Here is an 8,871-nt window from a genome sequence, read left to right as displayed (position 1 = left end):
CTCCTGTCCCTAGGAGCCAAGGTCCTGTTATTAGGACGTTATAACTCCAGAAGCATGTGACAAAAATCTTGCCCGAGGAACCTCAGTTAACATGCTCTGTAAAGGAAGGTGATAAGCTGCCAGGATAGCTATAGTTCTTATAGGTGAAGCCAATAGCCTAGGGGAGGGGGTGTTCTTAGTACCGATTTACACACATCCTACCCGACACTCCACACCCTGCGTGGGCATCATCGCTGGCACGTTTACTGTGATTCCTCTTTGTGCTAGACTTGCCCAGCGTCAGAAAGCCCCAGAATCTGAGCATTTTGTCATAGTGATAGGCAATCTGGAAGAGCATGCCCCATTCGTGTTGACAGCGTTTAGGCTGCTGATCCATCCCGCAAAGAGGCAGATAGATTTATGAAACTGGATGAAGAAAGTCTCTGAAAAGGCATCCTGCTTTTTAAGCTCAAGAAGCATTATACTAGATGTCCAAGGCTAATAGCTGTGGGCTCCTCCAGCCTTGTGTGGAGGGTTGAATGATGGCCCTTGAAAAGATATACCCATATACTAATCTCCAGAATAGATGGGCAAATAGATGGGAAAACAATGGAAACAGTGAGAGACTTTATTTTCTTAGGCTCTAAAATCACTGCAGATGGTGACTGCAGCCATGAAATTAAAAGACGCTTGCTCCTTGGAAGAAAATCTATGACCAACCTATTAAAAAGCAGAGACATTACTTTGCCAGCAAAGGTCCACATAGTCAAAGCTATGGTTTTTCCAGTAGTCATGCATGAATGTGAGAGTTGGACTATAAAGAAAGCTGAGCGCCGAAGAATTGATGCTTTTGAATTGTGGTGTGGGAGAAAACTCTTGAGAATCCCTTGAACTGCAAGGAGATCCAACCAGTCCATCCTAAAGGAAATCAGTCCTGAATATTCATTGGAAGGACCGATGCTGAAGCTTCCAAAGAAAGGCAATGCCAAAGAATGCTCAAATTATTGCACAGTTGCCCTCATCTCACATGCTACTAAAGTAATGCTCAAAATTCTTCAAGCCAGGCTTCAACAGTATGTGAACTATGAAATTCCAGATGTTCAAGCTGGTTTTAGAAAGGCAGAAGAACCAGAGATCAAATTGCCAACAGCCGTTGGATTATTGAAAAAGCAAGAGAGTTCCAGAAAAACATCTATTTCTGATTTATTGACTATGCCAAAGCCTTTGTGTGGATCACCACAAACTGTGGAAAATTCTGAAAGAGATGAGAATACCAGACCGCTTGACCTGCCTTTTGATAAATCTGTATGCAGGTCAGGAAGCAATAGTTAAAACTGGACATGGAACAACAGACTGGTTCCAAATAGGGAAAGGAATACGTCAAGGCTGTATATTGTCACTCTGCTTATTTAACTTATATGCAGAGTACATCCGGAAAAGGCAATGGCACCCCACTCCAGTACTCCTGCCTGGAAAATCCCATGGACGGAGGAGCCTGGAAGGCTGCAGTCCATGGGGTCGCTAGGAGTTGGATATGACTGAGCGACTTCACTTTCACTTTTCACTTTCACGCATTGGAGAAGGAAATGGCAACCCACTCCAGTGTTCTTGCCAGGAGAATCCCAGGGACGGGGGAGCCTGGTGAGCTGCCGTCTATGGGATCACACAGAGTCGGACACGACTGAAGTGACTTAGCAGCAGCACCAGCAGCACCAGCAGCAGAGTACATCATGAGAAATGGTGGGCTGGATGAAGCACAAGCTGGAATCAAGATTGCTGGGAGAAATATCAATAACCTCAGATATGCAGATGACACCACCCATATGGCAGAAGGTGAAGAAGAAATAAAGAGCCTCTTGATTAAAGTGAAAGAGGAGAGTGAAAAGTTGGCTTAAAGCTCAACATTCAGAAAACGAAGATCATGGCATCTGGTCCCATCACTTCATGGTAAATAGATGGAGAAACAGTGGAAACAGTGGCAGACTTTATTTTTGGGGGGCTCCAAAATCACTGCAGATGGTGACTGCAGCCATGAAATTAAAAGATGCTTACTCCTTGGAAGAAAAGTTATGACTAACCTAGACAGCATATTAAAAAGGAAAGACATTACTTTGCCAACAAAAGTCTGTCTAGTCAAGGCTATGGTTTTTCCAGTGGTCATATATGGATGTGAGAATTGGATTATAAAGAAAGCTGAGCACTGAAGAACTGATGCTTTTGAACTGTGGTGTGGGAGAAGACTCTTGAGAGTCCCTTGGACTGCAAGGAGATCCAACCAGTCCATTCTGAAGGAGGTCAGTCCTGAATATTCGGCCCCCTGTTGTGAAGAACTGACTCATTTGAAAAGACCCTGATGCTGGGAAAGACTGAAGGCAGCAGGAGAAGAAGGGGATGACAGAGGATGAGATGGTTGGATGGCATCACTGACTCAATGGACGTGAGTTTGAGTAAGCTCTGGGAGTTGGTGATGGACAGGGAAGCCTGGTGTGCTGCAGTCCCTAGGGTCGCAAAGTCAGGCATGACTGAGCGACTGAACTGAACTGAATCTCCAGAACCTGTGAATGATATCTTATTTAGAAAGAGGGTCTTTGCAGATGTAGTTAAGAATTTTAAAATACGGAGATCATCTTGGATTATTCGATTAGACTGTAATCCAGTGGCAAGTGTCCTTATAGGAGTGAGGCAGAGAGAGATAAGACAAGGAGACAGACGCACAGAGAGGATGACGTGATCGAGGCAGAGACTGGAGTGATATGGCTGTCGCCCAGGGGGCACCAAATATGCCCCAGGTTGCCCGCAGCCACCGGCAGCCAGCAGAAGGACAAGGAAAGCTTCTTCCCCAGAGCCTGGAGAGGGAGGTGTGGCCCTACCAACACTTTGGTTTTGGACTTTCGGCTTCCAGAGCCATAAGAGAAGACATTCTGCTGTTTTAAGTCACTGTTGTTTGGCAGCCCTCAGAAGCTAATATATCCAATTTCTGCCATGGGTGGTCTGTATCACCAAGAGGTAAAAATTGTTCCCTGGTGTTGGTGAGCCCTCAGGTTCCCACTTCCTAGCTGTGCCCCAAAGCAGATCCCGCACCTCTCAAAGTCTCTTCCCTCCATTATTAATTGGGAAGAATAAATCCAACTGGATGGGGTTGTTACGAGGCTGGGGTGACCAGATGCTCAGCAGATCACCTGCACCTCCGCAGACACTCTGTAAGCTCCCCCTCCCACCCGGTGGGCACAGGCTCACCTCAAGTGCAGAGGGCTCCCATTCTGCACAGTTTCTGTACCTTCTCCCAGGTCTCGGGCTCATCAGTGAGGTTCAGGATAGTGCCTGTGTGCCAATAAAACTTTATGGAAAATTTTAATTTCAATAATTAATTGAAATTATAGACACTGACATTTGAATTCCTTCTAACCTTCATGTAACACAGAGAGCATTCTTCTTTTGATTCTTTTCAACCATTTAATTAAGTAAAAGTTGTTCTTAGGGATTTCATTCGTGGCCCAGCGGTTAAGTGGACTTGCATGGTTGAGTCCCTTTGCTGTTCACCTGAAAATACTACAACATTGTTAATCGGCTATACCCCAATACAAAATGGTTTTGGTGTTTAAAAAATTAAGAAAAAAATCAATTGACCGTAAGAGAAAAAAAAAAGAATCTGCCTTGCGATGCAGGGGATGCAGTTTCAGTCCCCGGTCAGGAGCCCACGTGCCACCAGACAACTACGCCCTTACTCCGAAACTGCTGAGTCCGCAAGCCAAAAGGAAAGATCCTGCATGACGCAACTAAGGCCTGACACAGCCAAATAAATAAATAAGAATAATCTTTAAAAGAGTAGTAGCTTTGAAAACAAACAAAAAATAAAAATCTTCTTACCTTGTGGGCCATCCAGGCTCCAGTTTGCTGATCCACTGCTCTAATCTATTCTTCACACAACATCCAGAAAGATCTTCAAGGTCTCTCCTGTTTAAATTCTGCACTCAGAATAAAACAAAGCCTGCAGTGTCTGAGAGCTTTCTGCCCCTCTTACCTCACCCTGGCCCTCTCGCCCTCTCGTTCACCACTCTGCCCTTCTTTCCCAGGTCAAGTTCCCATCACAGGGACTTTGCACACATCAGTCCTTCTGCCTGGAATGCCGTCTTCTAGGTTTCATCTTTACCTAGCTAACTTCCATTTGTCTTTTGGGCCTCTGGGGGTAGAGAAGCTTAAACTTCCTGAGAGGAGTCTCCTCTGACCCATTGAAATTGTGCTCCCCCTGTTTTTCTTTCATGGCACTGTATCCTTTTCAGTTCAGTTCAGTCGCTCAGTCGTGTCCGACTCTTTGCGACCCCATGAATCGCAGCTCGCCAGGCCTCCCTGTCCATCACCAACTCCCGGAGATCACTCAGACTCATGTCCATCGAGTCGGTGATGCCATCCAGCCATCTCATCCTCTGTCGTCCCCTTCTCCTCCTGCCCCCAATCCCTCCCAGCATCAGAGTCTTCTCCAGTGAGTCAACTCTTCACAAAGTACTGGAGTTTCAGCTTTAGCATCATTCTTTCCAAAGAACACCCAGGACCGATCTCCTTCAGAATGGACTGGTTGGATCTCCTTGCAGTCCAAGGGACTCTCAAGAGTCTTCTCCAACACCACAGTTCAAAAGCATCAATTCTTTGACGCTCAGCTTTCTTCACAGTCCAACTCTCACATCCATACATGACCACTGGAAAAACCATAGCCTTGACTAGACGGACCTTTGTTGGCAAAATAATGTCTCTGCTTTTCAATATGCTATCCTTTTTATTCCCCTTTAAAACACATACCACAATTTGTAATTGTGTATGCAGGCTTTTGACTTTAGTGGAAAACTCCATGAAGCTTCCCTGGTGGCTCAGATGGTAAAGAATCCACCTGCAATGCAGGAGACTCAGGTGTGATCCCTGGGTCAGAGAGATCCCCTGGAGAAAGGAATGACAACCCATTCCAGTATTCTTGCCTGGAGAACCCCACAGACAGAGGAGCCTGGCAGGTTACAGTCCATGGGGTCGCAGAGTCCATGGGGTCGCTTTATCCTGTCCTATCGTATCCACAGAATCAGGAGACATATCTGCTTTGTTTGCACTGGACCAAGCATCCAGCATGGTGTCTGGCATAGCGGGTGTTCTCTGAAAGTCAGCTGAATGAATGGATCCCCCACTAGAATTCCTCTTTTACCAAAAAGGAGGTCCCCAGTGGACTTTGGGGAAGGGTCCCAATGAACCAGGGCAGGCTTCCTGAGCAGAACCCTTGCCTGCAGAACCGTAATGTGGACTGTGCAACAGTACCTTCCAAAGACTGCCCCAGGCAAATTCCTGACCCCAGAGAGGCTTTCTCCATAGTCCCCGCTCTGAAATCTGCTGCACATTTTTCACTCTAATGCCATCCATCTGCTGTTCTTCCTGTGTTTCAGCCCAGAAACAGCCACCTCCCCTCCGCCCTCCACCGACTGAGGTTAACCCTTCTCAATAACTAGGACCAGTTTTTCCACCTGGGGTTGCCTGAGATCTTAAAAACATAGCTGTTGAACCAGAATACTTTACTCAGCTACCCGTCTGGAATGCTGGGGCAATGTCCAGAGGCCACAGAGACAAACAGCAGCCTTCAGAGGAGATCAGTCCTGCCTGCAGCCCTCTGCCCACTCCAATCTACACTCTGAAGGGCTGCCAGAGTTATCTTTTTAAGGGACAGATCTTATCTAGTCACTTCCTTTCACACAGTGAGATTGTCTATGAGAAGGGTGGAAGGAGCAGCACCATTTTAGACAATACGACCCATCACCATCTCCTAAAACAAAACTGTTTAATTATACAATTTATGCTTAAGTACATACTCATCGTTAATTTTCAAAGATTACGAAGATCTCCTTCACCAGTTCTCTCTAGAGTGTGTATGCATGCTCAGCCGAGTCCAACTTTTTGCAACCCTAGGGACTGTAGCCCGCCAAGCTCCTCTGTCCATGGAATTTTCCAGGCCAGAATACTGAAGTGCGTTGCGATTTCCTACTCCAGGGGATCTTCTCTACACAGGGATCAGACTGGCATCTCCTTCGTCTCCTGCACTGACAGGCAGATTCTTTACCATTGAGCCATCTGGGAAGCCTCTCTAGAGAAAATCACCAAAAATCAGTTTGGTGCATATTCTCTGAATATTTTGAGTGTTCTGTACTTTGCTTTTTTGTATGCAACAATATCTTGGATGTCTTCATATAAGAGCACATCTTTATCTCTCCTGTTCTTTAGTTATTGCAGAATAATCCAAAAGCATGAATGGACTTTAGGTTATTCAACCAATGGCCTCTTTTTTTTTTTTTTCATTAAAAAAATTTTTTTGACCATACCACATGGCATGTAGGATCTCATTGCCCCGATCAGGGATGGAACCCATGCCCCTACAGTAGAAGGGCAGAGTCCCAACCAACCACTGGACCGCCAGGGATGTCACCCAACCGCTACCCATTTGTTTTCAAGTTTTCCCTTACTGCAAACAATACTATACACAAACATCCTCGGACCTTTTCCTGGACTTGTACACGTTTGTCTGGGGTAGATACCAAAAAGTGGAATTGCTGGGTCACCGTGTCATATGCTAACACCTCCGGCGCTTGGCACACCCTGATGCTCCTGCCTAGATTGCTTCTCCACATGACTAATTCTTGCTCATCAAGACCAGTCAAGTGTCATCACCCGGTGAAAGGCGGTCTCTTCTGCTTCTGTTTTCCCACAGTATTTCTTGCTCATATTGTATCATTAACGTACACCTTGGACTCTGCCTTTTTTATTTTTGTATTCCCAACACCCAGCCTAGGGCTTAGCATAAAGCAAAAATTCAAATGTTTTCTTGATTGGCTGAGTGAATAAATAAATAAACAAACAAAGGAACAGTGCTTAGGACATTCCAGAAACCCAAGGTGAGTGAGTCTGTGAATGTTGTGAACTTGCGCTGAGGACCAACCTGCCACCTGGTGCCTGGAGCCAAGCTCCCTCTCTGGGTTTCTGTCTATGTGGTCCTCCTGACCTCGGGATCTCGTCTTGAGCTCTGCTCAAGTTGGGAGCCCACTGATGGAGCCCCGTGAGTGTTCAGGGGCTCTGGCTGCAGAGCACAGACATCTGAAGCCTGGGGCAGGACTTTGGCTTTCCAAGGTCAGCTCTGGCCCTTGAAGCAGCTCACTATGCTCTGGGTTTTGGTTTATTTTTTTCTCCCTACAGTACCTTAGGGGCAATTAAGATCAGCTGCAGCATTTCTTCAGATTTGAACCCGAGGGATGCCAGATGTTTCCCCACTCCGCATTCCCTTGTCTTTGTGGTCTGACAAACAACCCTGTTTTTTTGAGTTTCTAGAGAGACTTCCCTAGACCCCAGAGTCTGGCTTGCAGCCTTTATTTTTAATGGGTTTTGATAGGTGGCTCCCGTAAGTCATTTCTTTCTTGCGACTTCACACTTTCTGTCCAGGCGCCTAAAGCCCCTCCGGGCACTAGGTGGGATGGTCACTGATTTTGAATAATACAAAGCAGTATGGCTGTCTTTAGACGTTACCTCAGCTCCTCTCATTTGCAGCCGTTTACAGTCATTAATTAGTTGCTGCACAAGCCCTTTGGGGAGGTCAGCCCAGTCACCTGCCATGTTTCATAGGGGTGGAAAGAGAGATATGGAGAAAAGGGACTTGTCCAAGCCCCAGCTGAGTGGGTGTTGAAACTTGTCTCGGGAGCTACATCCTGCTGGGTTCACACCCTGCGAGCGCGCAGGCGAGGATCCACTACTCAGGTGCGAGGGGCCGAACGCGGCTCGTCTAGGGTGCCCCACAGGCCGTTTCACCCTCTCACGGGGACTGCGGGGCAAGTCAGTCCTCAGCGGCTTAGATGCCCGTTTGAAATTATCCCCGTTCATTCTCTGCAAGCCCCCTTTTCATTTTATGAGCGGATTTATCCGCGCAGGGAACGCGTCCGTGATTCCTCCTGGATTTAGAAACTACATAATTTTCCTATTTTTAAAGCTGTCGTTTAAAAATCCGTGCACACGGACTCACACTCCACGGGGAGAGTAGGGGTGGGGGTGGGGGCGTCGGGACCTAGAGGAAGTGCTAGAGAGAGAACAGCTTGGCTCTCGGCTTCCCAGCGCGCACGCCGTCCCCTGGGGGCGCACTCCTCCGAAAGCGCGGAAGGGTTTGCGGCCCGCCGCAATTTGCGCGGTCCAGACCCTCTGAGCGCCCGGGGCGTCGGACCGCGTAGACTTGCGCCCTCTCTTGCCTGCCAGGCAGAGGGCACGGCAGCCGGGTCACCGGGCCCAGGAGGAAGCGGGAGGGGCCGGGAGACCGAGCAGGTGGCGATTAGGTCAGACTCAGAACATTCTTGGACCGCTCCAGTGGATATAAATAACTGACAGGCAGACTCCGAAAAATCCCAGGGTGCGGGGCAAGGGGGTGAGGAAGCAGGGGTTTGTTAAGGGTGGTGGGGGTGATCTGGAAAGATCTACCAACAAAGAGGGTGGAGGGGCGAAGGGATTTAAGAATGAACCGTGGTACAAAATTTGGGAATAAGAACACGTGCGGGGGAGGAGGTCATGACTTTCTGCCCCACCTCCACCGCGTGTTGGACCCAGTCCTCAGAACGGGCCATCAGATCGGCCAAGAGGGCTGTGCAAGGAAAGGGCAAGGCTTTGGAGTCCCGGCCTTGCCCGACGACAGATCTTGTGCAAGGTGCTAAAGGTCTCTGAGCCTCAGTTTCTGCATCTATACAATGGGAGTCCTAGTGCTTACAGGGGGATGGTTATGAGCCTCTCCAGAGTTAACGTCTAAGTAAAGGTCTAAGTTAACTTATAACTTTTAAGAAAGCTGTGCTCAGCAAAAAGAGTAAGGCAGTGTAGCACCCCGCCAGGCCTCCCTCCAAA

This window comes from Capricornis sumatraensis, chromosome 16 (assembly GCF_032405125.1).
Source record: "Capricornis sumatraensis isolate serow.1 chromosome 16, serow.2, whole genome shotgun sequence".
Classification (NCBI taxonomy): domain Eukaryota; kingdom Metazoa; phylum Chordata; class Mammalia; order Artiodactyla; family Bovidae; genus Capricornis; species Capricornis sumatraensis.
The sequence above is the reverse complement of the archived record's forward strand: the minus strand, read 5'-3'. Positions refer to the sequence as shown.